This window comes from Canis aureus, chromosome 9 (genome assembly GCF_053574225.1).
Source record: "Canis aureus isolate CA01 chromosome 9, VMU_Caureus_v.1.0, whole genome shotgun sequence".
Classification (NCBI taxonomy): Eukaryota; Metazoa; Chordata; class Mammalia; order Carnivora; family Canidae; genus Canis; species Canis aureus.
The window spans coordinates 34,480,425-34,497,469 of NC_135619.1; the positions used below are offsets into that span (position 1 = coordinate 34,480,425).

The 17,045-nt window shown below is 37.3% G+C and overlaps 1 protein-coding gene across 12 annotated transcripts in view; it reads left to right on the forward strand.

Moving 5' to 3' along the window:
- Nucleotides 1–17,045, forward strand: part of FBXO34 (F-box protein 34) — a 140,127-nt gene that overhangs the window by 66,069 nt on the left and 57,013 nt on the right. Inside the window, exon 1 of one of the 12 annotated variants that reach the window (XM_077909385.1) lies at nucleotides 9,029–9,048. The exons of 10 other annotated variants lie outside the window; for them this stretch is intronic. The gene's annotated coding sequence lies outside the window, so the exon portion shown is untranslated. One more of the 12 variants, XM_077909384.1, reaches the window with a different exon arrangement.

Sequence of the window (17,045 nt, forward strand, 5' to 3'; positions counted from 1 at the left end):
ACTCAGTCACTTAGCACTTTAGCACTTCATCATATACCATTGTTTGTTGTTACTGTTTCATAAATATTATTAGTCTTATCTCTCTTACTGAATGCTAAGCTTCATATCTTGTTTCCAAATTGTTTTTTTTTTTTTTTTAATTTTTATTTATTTATTCATGAGAGATACAGAGAGAGAGAGAGAGGCAGAGACACAGGCTGAGGGAGAAGCAGGCTCCATGCAGGGAGACCGATGTGGGACTCGATCCTGGGAGTCCAGGATCATGCCCTGGGCCAAAGGCAGACACTTTAACCGCTGAGCCACCCAGGCATCCCTTGTTTCCAAATTTAGATATATAGTTAAAGGCTTAGTTCTACATCTAGTGTGGGACTCAAACTCACAACCCTGAGATCAAGAGTCACGTGTTCCTCCAACTGAGCCAGCCAGACCCCCCTTTCCCCCCTCATCTTAAGGGGGAATTTAAATTTGTAACTTTAAATTTTTTGAAATTCTGTTTTGTTTTCTACTCTGCTGGTTAACTTAGACTTTACCTTTCTAGCAAATTCGGTTGTAGGAGTTTGTATATTGAAGAATTCATTTGGTTCTGGAAAATGAAAGAATTTAATTTTACAAACTAATCTACCTGAAGCTGTACGATCACTCTTGGAACTGCAGGAGGGAATTATTGATTAGATGGAGTTTCTGAAGATGAAATTTGAGTTTGACAAGAAAGTCTCAAAGAACACATTTGCTCTATTGTCTAGGAACCAAGTGTGGCAAACTTGTTCCTAAGTAGGCCAAGAGATTTTATTTCAAGTTCAGTCATCAAGATTATTCTCTGGAGGTTCGTGGTACTTTCTGCACACTACACTTTAGTAGTCCTAGGGGATAGGTTTCTCTAGTTTAGGCAATCTTCTAGAATAAGAACTCTATCATCCATTACACTGTTTTAGCTCATTTGGAATACCACAAAAAGGACTATGAAAGTGGTTCCTAAAAATAAGTCTAAAGAAGATCATATATAGCTTTATGTTTTAGGAATCCTAGCTTTCATTTGATATTTTCTCTGCCTGTGTTATATTTAACATAGTATATGGTTATCTTGTTAAAATAGCTATAAACCAACATTTTTAACTTGAGGAATTTCAAGGCTTATTTGTTTACTAAAAAAAGTACAATATGTTTTATATGTCAGGCATTATGTTAAGCACCTTGGTTAACTTCCGTCACTTTTTCTCTTAGCACTATCTTATAAATCTTCTATATACTCATTGGCAAATAGCAATCTTTAAGAATATATTCTTTTGTCTTCTTGTTTAACACCTTGTGAGTTTTTCCTCTCTTTTGGCAAATATTAAGTAAAATTGTTTTTGTTTGACTATTTACTAAGATACATTAACTTCTGGAAAGTTCTCCTTTTTTTTTTTTTTTTAATTAGCAGGAGGTTGTAAGTTTTCCTAAAATTATAAAACATAACTTTACATGCAGGTTGCATATATTTGTAAGACTATGTAGTAAAAAATATTTTTACACTTAAAATATTTTTACACTTAAAAATTATAGTTATAAAACATTTTAGAACTATTGATTTTTTTTTTTTTAAGATTTTATTTATTCATTCATGAGAGACCCAGAGAGAGAGAGGGAGAAGCAGGCTCCATGCAGGGAGCCCGATGTGGGACTCTATGCTGGGACTCCATGATCATACCCTGGGCCAAAGGCAGGTGCTAAACCACTGAGCCACCCAGGGATCCCCAGAGCTATTGATTAAAAAAAAAAAAAAAAATTGGTGGTCTTAAAATTTAAGTGAAAACTTAAGTCAGGATTAGTAATTGTTTTATTTGTGAATTGAAAAAATTATTTTGTTTTTTCCCTTCTTTATTTAATCTAGGGGCTTAGGTTCTGTATTACAAATGTTCTCATAACCCAAAATATTCTTGCATATATTACCAAAAAATTACATAATTCTTAGTGTAGTTATCTTGTTTTACTTTGAGAATCTACCTTGTCTATCCTGCTTAAGTTTTAATTATCCTCTTTTAATAGAGAATGAGGAGTTGTAAAGCTTTTAAGAATTGTTCCTTTATGAATATCTCATGGATTTCACCTTCTTTTAAGGACATAAAGACAAGGGTAGCATGCTTCTTTAAAATATGTAATTAATTTTGAAGATTAAAATTTGTTTGCCAGCTTATTTGTTAGGACTACTTAAATATTATTATGATTTTATTTTATTAAAGATCTGTTTACGTGCCCCCAGTGTTTCTGAGGATTTTTTTTACCAAACACTTGTTGAATTTTTCTCTTGTATAATGGCTCTGGTTTAAATACACGTTGCCTCTTGATCACAGTCATATAATTCAGTGGGAATTCCCTTAAAAGTCTTTTTTTATTTTTTATTTTTTATTTTTATTTATGATAGTCACACAGAGAGAGAGAGAGGCAGAGACCTAGGCAGAGGGAGAAGCAGGCCCCATGCACCGGGAGCCCGACATGGGACTCGATCCCGGGTCTCCAGGATCGTGCCCTGGGCCTAAGGCAGGCGCCAAACCTCTGGGCCACCCAGGGATCCCCTCCTTTAAAAGTCTTAACTGATTTCTTTTTTTTTTTTTTTCTTTATTTATTTATGATAGTCACACAGAGAGAGAGAGAGAGAGAGAGGCAGAGACATAGGCAGAGGGAGAAGCAGGCTCCATGCACCGGGAGCCCGACGTGGGACTCGATCCCGGGTCTCCAGGATCGCGCCCTGGGCCAAAGACAGGCGCTAAACCGCTGTGCCACCCAGGGATCCCTCTTAACTGATTTCTTGAGTAAATCCCTGAAGGACTAGTCTGACAATTACTAATCTTTGTTTTCTGTAGAATCCGTCAAAAATTTGTTACATTGTTTATACTGTGAAAAAAGGTAACAGGATTAAAATATGTAAATTTTTAAAAAGTGTTGAGAAAGGAAAACCAGGGAAGGTCACTTTGATAAATTTCTGAGAAATCCTCATTTTATTTCAATTTCTAATTTAATTCACAGACTTTCAGTTACTATTTGTAACTCTTCATAATCTATACTTCCCTAACTAGAAAGAACCTTTTGTATGATCCTTTCAGCTAATCAGAGAAAAATCCTGTTGGCCTTTTGATTTAGCTAGCTGCCTTTGTTTGTTCTTACTAAAAGTAGATAATGAGAAATTAAAAGATAAATAATGTATTTCCAGCAGTAGAATGGCCCCAATGCCTCTCTTTTGTGTTAAAATTTTTGCTTGTCTTTTTTCCTCGAAAGAAGTGTTTTCAGCATTCTCCTTGCCTTTTTCCCCCTTCCAACATTTTCTTTTCTTTTCTTTTCTTTTTTTTTTTTTTTTAAGATTTTATTTATTTATTCATGAGAGACACAGAGGAGAGAGAGGCAGAGACACAGGCAGCGGGAGAAGTAGGCTCCATGCAGGGAGCCCGACGTGGGACTTGATCCTGGGTCTTCAGGATCAGGCCCTGCGCGGAAGGTGGCGCTAAACCACTGAGCTACCTGGGCTGCCCCCAACATTTTCTTTTGTCATTTTTATGTCTGGTGTTTTTTTGGGTAATTAGTCCAGTATGAGATCATATTGAAACTAAAGTCAATAAGTCTTTAAATCGCTAAAAATCTACATATACCAAAATTTCAAAAATATTAAATGGAATGTTTAATAGGATTAAAGAACATTATTTATTTATTTTTAATTTTATTTATTTATTCATGAGAGAGACAGAGAGACAGAGACATAGGCAGAGGCAGAAGTGGGCTCCATACAGGGAGCCCGATGTGGGACTCGATCCTGGGACTCCAGGATCACACCCTGGGCCAAAGGCAGATGCTTAACTGCTGAGCCACCCAGGCGTCCCCATTTATTTTTTGAGAGGTAATGTGTTCACATGGTTCAAAATATTAAAAGGTGCAAAAAGTGAGTTTTCTCTCTTCTGTCTGTTGAGCACGCTTTTCCCCTCACTGGAGGCAACAGTTCTCTTCTCCCTACTTCTAAAAAACATAAATGATAATATATTCTACATACTATTATCTTGCCTTTTTCATTTGATTTTTGTCTTTTATGTATTGTTATATGAAGAGTGTATTTAGTGATAGAACATCTAAATTAGCAGTGGGTTAAATAACAAAGTATTTCTCTTATAAAAGTTAAGGTGGATGGTCTAGGGCTGATATAGCACTCATGGTATTTCTCACTCTTGTTTTGAGGCATAATGAATACAGTAAAATACACAGGGATTAAGCAGACAGTTTGGTAAGTTTTGACAATTGTATATAACAAACCCTGCAGTTGAGAGAAAGCCATCTAGTCTGTTTTCATTCCTTACCCCACCCCTTGGCTCTTCCCATACTATTCTCTCTCCACTGTTTGTTGCCCATGTCTTTATTGACCTAGCTGGATCTCCAGCTATTGCAGCCCATTCCACACTGCTTGATGCAAGAAGGGGCAAAGGTTCCCTGCCAGCCTTTTTACAGGAAGATTTTTAGAAGCTGCCACTTGACAACATTTCCAATCATGTTTCATTGGCCATACCCATAACAAGTACAGGCATACCTTGTTTTATTGCATTTTACTTTATTGCATTTTGAAGATTTTGCATTATTTACAAAGTGTGGTAATCCTGTGTTGAGCAAATCTATCAGTACCATTTTTTCCAGCAGCATTTGGGCAGTTTGTGTCTCTGTCACATTTTGGTAATTCTTTAGTATTTCAGACCTTTTCATCATTCTATTTGGGTTATTTGCGTGAGTGATCTTTGATTGTAATTGTTTTGGGATGCCACAAACTGTGCCTATATAAGACGATGAACTCAATAAATGTTCTGATTGCTCCACTGACCAACTGTCCTATCCCAAACACCTTGGATCTCCCTATTGCCTGAGACACGACATATTGAAATTAGGCCAATTAATAAACTTAAAGTGGCTTCTCAGTGTTCAAGTGAAAGGAAGAGTTACACATCTCTTACTTTGAAATCAAAGGTAGAAATCATTAAGCTTCGTGAAGAAGGCATGTCCAAAGCTGAGACGGGCTGAAAGCTAGGCTTCTTGTGCTGCACAGCCAAGTTATGAATGCAAAGGAAAAGTTCTTGAAGGAAATTAAAAGTGCTACTCCAGTGCATATATGAATGAAGAGAAAACAGAACAGCCTTATTGCTGGTAAGAAGAAAGTTTTAGTATGGGCTGGATAGAAGATCAGACTAGCTACAACATTCCCTTAAGCCTAATCCAGAGCTTGGCCCTCATTGTCTTCAATTCTTTGAAGGCTAAACAAGGTGAGGAAGCTTCAGAAGAAACGTTTGAAACTAGCAGAGGTTGGTTTGTGAGGTTTAAGAAGCCCTCTCAATAACCTAAAAGTGCAAAGTGAAGCAACAAGTGCTGATGTACAAGCTGCAGGTTACCTAGAAGATAAAGAGCTAAAATGATTAATGAAGGTGTCTACATTCAACAACAGATTTTCAATGTAAATGAAGTAGAGTTATGCTGGAAGAAGCAGCCTGTTAGGACTTTTATAGCTAGAAGAAGTTCATGCCTGGTTTCAAGTCTTCAAAGGACAGGCTAACTCTTGTTAAGGGTCTAATGCTAATGATGACTTTAAATCAAAGGCAATGCCAATTTGCCATTCCAGAAATCCCAGAGCCCTTAAGAATTATGCTAACTCTACTCTGCCTGTGCTCTATAATTGGAACAAAGCCCGGATGACAGCACATCTGTTTACAACATGGTTTACCAAATATTTTAAGCCCACTATTGAGTGATACCTACTGCTCAGATACTGAAATAATCACTGCTCATTGGCCACCCGAGGGCTGTAATGAGGATGTTGTTTTCATGACTGCTAACACAACATCCATTCTGTGGCCCATGGATCAAGGAATCCTTTCGATTTTCAAGTCTTTTTATTTAAGAAACCATTTTGTAAGTCTATATAGCTGTCATAGATTAGTTGTTCCTCTGATGGATCTGGGCAAAATTGAAAACTTTCTGGAAAGGAGGCATCATTCTAGATGCTATTAAGAATATTGTGGTTCCTGGGAGGAGGTCAGATTATCAACATTAACAGGAATCTGGAAGAAGTTGGTTTTAATCCTCATGGATGACTTTAAGAAGTTCAAGACGTCAGTGGAGAAAGTAACTGCAGATGTGAAACAGCAAGAGAACTACAATTAGAAGTGGAGCCTGAAGGGTGCCTGGGTGGCTCAGTCTGTTGGGCGTCTGCCTTCAGCGAGGGTCATAATCCCAGGATCCTGGGATTGAGCCCCGCATCAGGCTCTCTGCTTAGTGGGGAGTCTGCTTCTCCCTCTCCCTCTGCATGCCACTCTGCCTGCTTGTGCTCTCTCTGTGTCAAATAAATCTAAAAAAGACCAGAAAAAAGGAAATGGAGCCTGAAGATGGGACTGAGTTGCTGCAGTCTCATAATCAACCTTGAACAGATGAAGAGTTGCTTCTTATACATGAGCAAAAGAATGGTCTCTTGAAGTAGAGTTAACTCCTAGCAAAGATGTAAAGATTGTTGGAATGAAAACAAAGGATTTAGAATATTACATAAACTTAGTTGATAAAGCAGCAGTAAGATTTGAGAGGATTGACTACAATTTGTAAAGGAATTCTGTTGGTAAAATGCTATCAATAGCACTGCTTTGCTAAGGGAAACTCTTGTGAAAGGAAGAGTCAATGTGGCCGACTTCATTGTTGTTGTTGTTTTTTTTTTTTTTTTTTTTTTAAGAAATTGCCACAGCAACCACTATCCTGATCAGTTACCAGCCATCAGCATAGAGGTTAAGACCCTCTACCAGTAAAAATAATTAAGACTCACGTAAAGCTCAGATGATAGTTAGCACTTTTTAGTAGTAAAGTATTTTGAAATTAATGTATGTCCATTGGTTTGTTAGACTTAATGCTATTGATATTTAATAGACTATAGTGTAAACAACTTTTATGCGCTAGAAAAGCAGAAAAGTCATTTTACTCACTTTGTAGTGGTATTTGCTTTTTGTGGTGGTCTGAACTGAACCCACAATATCTCTGAGGTATGCCCCTACTACACAGTAAACTGATAGGAAGACAAGATGAATAATGTGTTTTTTAGGAGTTGCTCTCTTAAAATGGAGATTCAGGGCACAAGGTTAAAATGCAGTAATTTTTTTCCCTCTTATTTTCTTGCATACATTCCTTAACATGTAGAAATATGTTCCAGTTAATTTTAAAATACACTTTAACTTAATTGGGGAAAAAGTAAGTAATCAAATATATTCCATTTAGTTCCCTTTCTCTGTATTTCTTGTGTTTCTCTTACTGACCTTTTATTCTCCAGTTGCTGTGTGGGCTCAGATAAATAAAGTATATTGTTCTAAATTATAATTTTTTATAGAGTAATAAGTGTTTTTTTAAAAAAAAATATTTGGCAGAGCACACACACCCACAAGTGGGAGGTGGAGGGGCAGAGGAGGAGGTGGAGGTAGAGAATCTTCAGCAGACTCCCTGCTGAGCATGGAGCCCCAGGTGGGGCTCTATCCTAGGACCCTGAGATGGTGACCTGAGCCAAAACCAAGAGTTAGACGGTCAACTGACTGAGCCCAGGTGCCCTAGAATAATAAATGTTTTTAAAATATGTTTTCAGGGATCCCTGGGTGGCGCAGCGGTTTAGTGCCTGCCTTTGGCCCAGGGTGCGATCCTGGAGACCCGGGATCGAATCCCACGTCGGGCTCCCAGTGCATGGAGCCTGCTTCTCCCTCTTCCTGTGTCTCTGCCTCTCTCTCTCTCTCTGTGACTATCATAAATAAATAAAAAATAAAATAAAATAAAATAAAATAAAATAAAATAAAATATGTTTTCAACTCTATAAAATAAGCTTTTGGTTGGAACATGAGGAAAAAAATTCATAGTAGTTTTCCATTCAACCAGATGGTATGAACTTTACTTACTTTTGAAGTAGGAAATAGCATTCAAAAAAAGATGTATACATATGTTTTCCCAAACCACATGATGTCTTAGAGGGCAGAGACGTCTTACTTAGTTACTGTAGCACATAGCATTGAACCTTTCACTTGGTAGATCGCATTTTTAAAAATCTAATTGAAAAAAAAAATCTAATTGAAGTGACTTTGAAAAGTGGTAGAAAAATGATTAGACTCCCAGTAGCAATGTTTTGGTCCTTTAGGGACAGGAGGGAGAACCTATGTATATAATGTCATTGTTAGTACTTTTGTAATTATCATCTCTTTAGGTAAAGAAACTTAATGGGCCAATATCTATGCTCTAAAGATAGAGACTTTTAAGATACTTCCAGTGTAGTATCATTCCATTTTATGGGAGGTTGGGTTTCTGTAAATCTTTTTTTTAATAAACAATGAAGCCCTAATAAGCCAAAGAACGGGAAAAAATATTTTCTATACTTAATAAGTGGGTTTTGTGGTCATTCTCAGGCCCCTTCTGAGGTCTTTATAATTTAGAACAGAAAGTAGTGTGTCTCATGTTTTTTCCTTTGTCCTTAGTGTGAAAGTGGTGTCTAGCACATGGTTAGTGTTCAGTAAACATTTGTTGAATGAATGAATATTTATAAATTGATTTCTTTCTTTTGATTTTTCGAGCACACATATTTTGGGCAAAGAGGGAGATATTGTTGAGAGACTAACATTAGCTGACGTTTTTGCTAATTTGTTAGGTAGTGGTGGTGATGTTAATCAGGTAGGCATATGCTTGCCTCAGGATTTGTGTTGGCTTTTCCCTGTGCCTGGAACACTATTCTTGTAGATAATAAACCTTCATGCCTAACTTCTCATCTCCTGTGAATCTCTTATATATCACCTTCTCAAGAAGCCTATATCGACTACTCTGTTTAAAATGGCAACCACTTCCCTCTCCCTGTACTTCCAAATTCCTTTATCTAGTCAGTTTTTTTCCCATAACAATTACCTCCTTGAAACATATACTATGTAATTAGGACCATTACTGTCTGTTTCACCACCAATATCAGTTCCTTTAGGGGCTTTGACTATTTGTTCACTGTATTTCAGGTGCCTCATAGGTGCTCAGCAAGCATTTGTTGACTGAATGAAGGTAGGAAGAATGTAACATGTGAGAAAGTAAGTTATATGGGGCAGCCCGGGTGGCTTAGGTATTTAGCACCGCCTTCAGCCCAGGGTGTGATCCTGGAGTCCTGGGATCGAGTCCCATGTCAGGCTCCCTGCATGGATGGAGCCTGCTTCTCCCTCTGCTTGAGTCTCTGCTTGATTCTCTCTCTCTGTCTCTCTCTCTCTTTGTGTCTCTCATGAATAAATAAATAAAATCTTTAAAAAAAAAGTTATAAAATCATTTTTGTTTTAAAAATTTGTATTTAAAAGTACTATTTCCATTATTTTAAAAGTTTTGTTTTTGGAGACTGCTGTGTTCTATTATAATACCAAGGCAAAACCTGTGCAAGGTTTAAGTACTGTACTCCCTTGGTGGAAAGGGACTAAGTTTTGGCTTTACTGAAGTACATCATGTGCTTCAAACCTCTAGCATCTTTTTGGTGAAGTCGTTTGTCCTAGCCTTCAGTGGTGGTTTAGTTAATAAGAGTTTCTAGGTTTGAGTGTGTTCCACTGTGTGCATCTACTTCCTATAGGAGGTGGCTTTCCACAAAGTGAGGAATGACAGTAGTAATAGCTTCCTTCCTTCCTTTCTTTGGACTGGCTCTATACTAAACATTTTATGTGAATTTTATTTTCTAATCTTTTTTAAAACCCTTTGAGGAATACATTCTTATCTTTTTTGGGGGGGAGGGGGGAACCTAAGAGGTTTTAGAGGTCAAGCAGTTAGCCTAGCCAGTAAGTGTGTTGAAGCTGGAATTCAAATCCAAGCAGTATGACTTGTAGAGGAACTTGACTACCCAAAATGTTTTCCTGGTGAAGAGCACCTAGAAATGAAAAAGAGAAACAACTTAGTGGAACTCTGATGTCACAGAGACCTTTATCTTTTTTATTTGCTCTAGCTTCTCATGACTCCAGTTGATTGAATGAGGCCACTGTGATTGAAGCAGTTAACTAATACAACTTAAAGTATATTTTAAATAAAACCAGGATTGGCTCCTAACCATATCTTCTATTATTTAGATTTGGTTTAGCTCAAGAACAATTAAATTTAATTTAAGTTTTAAAGCACTGGTGATTTGTGAAGGGTGAATTAGAATCTACAGTTGCAGGAAATTATGTTTAAGGATACTTTTGTATATGCTGAAACTTGTAATGTGCTCTGCATAGGAAAGGTTATAGGACACAATTGTGTGGATAGAATAATTTTATTTTAAAAAATGCTCCAAAGCAAGAAATGAAGTACTTACTTTAGAGATATGTTGAGACTTTTTTTGGCCTGAGATGATCATTGGTGAGAGTGTTTCTCTTTTAGGTTTCTAGAACTGTGATGAGAACATCCTGCTGAATGAGGTGCTTTTCTTGATACTCCCATTCAATTTTAGTGGGCTAAAATACTGAAAAAAGCTTTTTCTTAATACTTTTTCCCCCCTTTGAAGTAGCCAGCAGAGGCTTGCTTCTTTCTTTTCTTTCTTTTTTTCCTTTCCTTTCCTTTCCTTTCCTTTCCTTTCCTTTCCTTTCCTTTCCTTTCCTTTCCTTTCCTTTCCTTTCTTCTTTCTCTTTTAATATTTTATTTATTTATTCATGAGAGACAGAGAGAGGCAGAGACACAGGCAGGGAGAAGCAGGCTCTATGTAGGGAACCCGTTGAGGGACTCGACCCCAGGACTCCAGGATCACGCCCTGGGCCAAAGGCAGGCGCTAATGCATGTTCATTATGGGAGAAAAATGTAATAGTTCAGAAGGATTTATGATGAAAGCAGTGATCCCGTCTCTCCCCTTCCCCACCTCAGTTCCCTCTCCTGTGAAACCACTTCAGTTGTTTCTGTGTTTGACTCATGATTCCCCATGTTAACATAGTTTTTCCATTTCTTGATTTGCCAATTTTAAGCATTATCTGTTGACTTTCTTCAGTGATCGTCAAGATTTAGATCTCATTTACCACCTGTCAAGAAGGGATCTGAGATTTTACCCTACTTGAAGCTAACAAGTTAACCTGCCACAGTTTCATGGATGCTGGTAGAAGGCACAGAGTTTGAGATGAAGTACAGTTTATTATTCATTGCAGTAGCAGTAGCCAGAGTATCAGCATTCATTTGTGCCAGTGTTCTGAACCTCAGTTCCCACAGGGTACTGCAGAGAGAGCCACATAATACCTGTTCACATAGTGAGTTTTGTTCCTGGAGAAAACTCTGATCTTAGAGATTTCAAATATTTTATAACCTGCAGTAAGCATGCCTGCCCTTTGTTCCAGAGGGAAACCATGCCTGTTTTTTTTTCGTGAAGAAAACACTTTCTGTCTTGCAAGGCTGTTTGCTATGTGAACATCCTTGAAAATAATAGTCCAGAAAAAAGAGCAGTGTCTTGCCTGAAAGACATAGAAGACCCATTACAATTTATTTCCCAACACCACTACCCCATTTCCCATCTTCTTTCTGCTGTAGTTCTATCATTTTTTAGCTCTCTGGTCACCTTGGTTAAGTGCTATGTATTTATTTTTATTTCAATAACAATAGGTGATATCTTTTGACTTCTTGCTTTGAAAGAGGACTATTTAAAAGAGAGGTCCTAACTTGTATTAGAAAACCAGGGCGGGCAGCCCAGTGGCTCCGCGGTTTAGCACCACCTTTGGCCTAGGGCATGATCCTGGATTCCAGGATCAAGTCCCCTGTCGGGCTCCCTGCATGGAGCCTGTTTCTCCCTCTGCCTGTGTCTCTGCCTCTCTCTGTGTCCTTCATGAATAAATAAATAAAATCTTAAAAAAAACAACAACAACAAAAACAGAGCAACCATAACTTAAGCGAAAAAGAAAATTGGATCCCAGAATTGAGTCCAGGAGGGTAGAGTAGGATTGGATCCAGGTGTTCACACCTTGCTTTGAAGAGTTGTTTTCTTGCTGTTACCAGTCTGATTTTCTCCTTTAGCTTTATTTTCAGGATCCTCCACACCCTGCCCACCCCTTACCCACCTGTACAGATTCTAGGCTTTGTGTTTGTTTCTGAACAAGAGAATAGATTAGAATAATTAACAGCCTGGTCAATATGCATACTCTTACAGTTGGGTATGGGGTCAGTCGTGTGTGAATCACATGTATTAGGGGTGGGGAAAAGGTAATTCTCCAGAGATAAAACAGGATGTCATTATCTCCCCATATCAGAATTCTCAGTTGTATTGTTTTTTTGAGGAATATTGCTTTTATAGTTCCTTAATTTTTCCATTTTTTAAACATAGTATCAAATTTCTAGTATCTCTCTTCATAGTTCCCTTCCTGGATACCCTCTATCTTCCTGTTCTGTATGCTTTGTTTAGAATTGTTGTTCAACTGACACCCTGTGACTTGTCTTAATTATGCTCCTGTTTCCCATGTATTTCTCTCTCTCTCTCCTTTTTTTTTTTTTTTTTTTTTGCCTTGTTTTGCTAGGGTATTTACTAAAGTAGGATGTGTGGGAGGTAAAATTTGAGCAATTTAATGTCTGAAAAGATTTTTATTCTTAAACTGGATTGTTAGTGTGGCTGGGAATGGAAGTCTAGGTTGAACATAATTTTCGGTCAGAATCTTAAAGGCATTGCTCAACTTTTAGTATCCTTCATTATTGATGAAAAGTCCTAGGTCAGTTTGATTCTTTTCCCTTTGTAGATGAGCTGTCTTTTTTCTGAAAGCTTGTAGTATCTTTTTTTTTTTTTTTTTTTTATCTTTGTTGTCTCCAATTCTCGAGTGATCTCTCTGGTTTGGGTCTCTTCATTTGAGCACTCATTGGGTCCTGTTAATTGGATGACTTCTATAAATCTATTAATTTACTCATCTTTTATAGAAAATTTATATTTGGAAACTTCCTCTAATTTTTTTCTTTCATTCTGGAATTCTTTTTAAAAATTCTTTAATTTTTTAATTGAAGCATAGTTGACACACAGTGTTATATTAGTTTCAAGTGTACAAAAGTTACTTAGCTTCTCAGTGTACTATTACTGTATCATTGACTGTTCCCTGTTCTTTTTGGAATTCTTAATTACAAGCTGATTTCCTGGATTGATGCTGTGTCTCCTTTGATAATTTTTTGTCTCTGTTTTTGTCCACTTTTTAGATTTTTTCTTTACAACTTCAAACTTTATATTGCCTTTTTAAATTTATTTTTTATTTCTAAGAGTCCCTTTTCATTTTTGCCTTTTCACAGCATCCTGTCTTGCTTTATGGATGAAATATCTTAACTGTTTCTGAGGATGTTAGTTAGAAAGCTTAACAATATCTTTTCTGTTTTATGAATTCTGCTTCTACCTTTGTCACATTTCTTTGTGTTTCCTTGTCTCTTTCATGATACAGATACTTGATTCTGATTTAACCAATCAAATGGAAGAATGAAACAATATAAAATGATTGGGATCTCTGTATCTACATGGAGTCTGTCAGCTGGTGAGCTTTACATTAGGGTGAGCAGTTAGGGGGCACCATTATTCTTGATGAGTGGTGCTAATGCCTATAAGAGCTGCTGTTAATTCTCTTCAGATAGTTTAATTTTATTAAAGAAGGATTAATTTTTTTTAATAATGTAAAATTGAAAGATAATTAGGATTATGAAGAGAGTCAATGATCTAGGATCTAGAAATGTTGAAATAGTCCACTTTCCTATGTTTTAGAGTGAAAAGTTTTAGGGTATAGAGTAGTATAGCAGAGAGCGGCCCAGATGTTGGAGCCAGACTTCTTGGGTTCAGATCTGGTTCAGCCACTTACTTACAAGTTACTTAGCCTCTCAGTGCCACACTTTTCTTATCTGTAATATTCAGACAATAATAATACTCACCTGGAGCACCTGGGGCTCAGATGGTTGAGTGGCTGACTCTTGGTTTCAGCTCAGGTCATGATCTCAGGGTTGTGAGGTCCAGCCCTGCTTTGAGCCCTATGCTCTGTGTGGAGTCTGCTTGGGGATTCTCTCTCTCCTCCTTTCCCTCTGCCTCGCTCCCCCTCCCTGAAATAAATAAATCTTTAAAAAAAATAGCTACTACAGTTATGAGGATTTAGTTAAAAATACATACTGAATACTTGGCATATAGTAAAATCCCAGCAGGTGTTAATTTTCCTTTTTGCTCTGCCAGTAATAATTGTGTAATTTAGGAATGGTGGTGATTGCCTACAGCAGAAATTTTGGTAGGATTAAATTGTGTTTTTCTCTTCAGAACCTCGAAAAACACTTGATGTCATTACTTAAAGTGCTGAAATGTGTATGTACAAATGTTTTCATAAAAGTCTTTGAAAGGTCCTCCTCTTCCTCTCCCCACCCCCAAAAGGATCTTACTAAAGATAACTTGATAAGAAAAGTAGTCTTGGAGCACAGCCAGAAAACTAGGAATGAAAAAATACTATTTTCATGCCCAGAAACCTCTATGTACAATCAGAATCATATGTGCTCAGGATGTTAGGGAAGCTTTGTTCCCATACAAAACACACTGACAGTCCTACTTCTTGGACTTCAGAAAATGTTGAAAGTTTCTTTATATATGGATGTCTAGGGCAGGACTGGCAGGAGGAAATAGTTCTTGAAAGGATTTTTTTTTTGAGTATGCCTCCATATGTTGGAACACTGAGACTTTCCTTACCACACTCTGCTACTTGTGAAATTAAGGTGACTTAAATAAGAGTAAAACTCTTGTGTGGTGGTTCCAGTCTCCCTGCCCTCTCCAAACTTGACCCTTATTTGAACCTAGGGGGTTTTAGTTTGAATTATTTATCTTGTTTTTTTTTTTCCTATCCCATGTAGTGGAGGAAGTCCTTAGAACCTCTTATGGTTACTGTTATTATTTACTTTTTGAAATGCAAACACACACAAGGGTAGAGGAAGCAAGCCCCTATATATTCATGAATTAGTTTCAACATTTTGCCATAGTTGTTTATTCTTGTCCCCATTTAAAAACAATTTTAAGTCAAATTCTAGACATCGTGTCATGTTAGCGTTAAATATATATATATGTGTCTTTTATTTATTTTTATTTTTTATTTTTTATTTTTTTTAAATTTTTTTTGTATTTATGATAGTCACAGAGAGAGAGAGAGAGGCAGAGGCACAGGCAGAGGGAGAAGCAGGCTCCATGCACCGGGAGCCCGACGTGGGATTCGATCCCCGGTGTCGAGGATTGCGCCTTGGGCCAAAGGCAGGCGCTAAACCGCTGCGCCACCCAGGGATCCCCTATATGTGTCTTTTAAAGAGAGATTTTCCCCATAACCACAATGCCATTATTTTACCTAACAAAATTAAGATTGCTCTGATGCTCAGTTTCTGAATTTTACTCTCCATATTAATATTATCAAATTCCTTTAAGTCATCTAAAACCCAGTTATAGTCAGTGGTATCATTTTTAAGTGACCCATTTTTTTCATTTACATAAAAATGTATTTTGCAAGTGGTTGACTTTAACTTAATATAGAAATTTTGAAACATATGAAAGTAGATAAAATCCACGTAATAACCCTCATGTGCCTATGACCCAGCTTTGACAATTATCAACTTGATGCCCGATTTTCTTTCATCTATTCTACTTTCTTCCTCCTGGGTTATTTTCAAACAAATTCCAGGTATCCTTCCATTTGTAGTGTATCTTTAAAAGATAATCACTCTTAAAAAATGTGTGTGTGTGTGTGTGTGTGTTTATCTATTTTCCCCAATTCCTTAACAACACCAAATATCCAGTATTCAAATTTCCATTTGTCTCAGATGTCATAGTTTATTTATTTTTTGAATGTCATAATTTTAATCAGGATCCACATAAGGTCACTACGTTTCTACTGGTTGGTAATGACTTCTAAGTCCTTTTTAATCTAGAGGTTCCCCCCTTACTACCTCTCTCTTTTTTTCCTCTCCCTTGTAATTTATTAAAGAAACCGTTTTTGGTTCTTTAGAGTTTGAGTCTGGATTTTAATGATTACATCCTTGTGACTTAGTTTAACACATTCTTATGTCATCGCTGTTAAGCTGCTATATCACCACTGAGCATACTAAATGTTCTCATAATTTTGAAGATACAAAGGTTATTATTTTGTAAATCTTAGAATTTGATTTAAATACTATATAAGTATATAATGCCAGTCACCATTTAAGGCGTGGCCTTTTCTTTTTGGTGAAACAGTGTTTGTAAAGTGAGTTGATAGCTAATTAGAAGCTGTAAGCTAGTGGTGCCTGGGTGGTTCAGTCAGTTAAGTGGCTGCCTTTGGCTCAGGTCATGGTCCCAGGAACCTGGGATCAGGCCCTGCATTGGGCTCCCTGTTCAGCGTGGAGCCTGCTTCTCTCTCTCCCTCTGCAGCTAACTATCCTACTCCCCTCTGCTTATGCTCACCCACTCTCTCTCAAATAAATAAATACAATCTTTATTTTAAAAAAAGTTATAAGTCAGATTTCTTGGCACTGCAGTGGACTACTCTTAACATAATAACACAAAAAGCAGCCCTGTAAGGGCAGCATTAAAAGAATATTGTTTACTGCTGTTATGCAATATCTCATACACTTAGCCATATCTTCTTAAATAAGCAGATAGTGGAGTTACACTGCTTCCTCATGTAAAATGAGGGCACTATCTGTATCCAGTGGCCTTTGGTGGGTCTTGAGAGAGAAAGCATCTAGCACAGTATGAAGTATGGAAGAGACCCTTGAATGTTCATTTCCTTTTCTGTAAGGATGGCCATAATTGTAAGACTCTTATGTCTTCAGTAGAAAGTGTAAGGTATAATGCTGGTGGCCAGGGAAACCATACCTGGTCTAAAGCTTTAGGTTGGGGCAAGAACAGATCTGTCAGAGTGAACCAGGGTGTACACCAGGGTGAGCCACTTAGAACAGGTTACGGAGTAGCTGGTTAGAATAGATGAGTCCAGCCACATGTACCCATAGTTCACTGTTCCCTCTTTCACTCCAACCGCTATGGTTGTTTAACAGTTTGTACATTTCATAAGATGGTCATTAGATCAGTTCTAGGAATACAAGAAAAATCGTGATTGGATTACTAGACA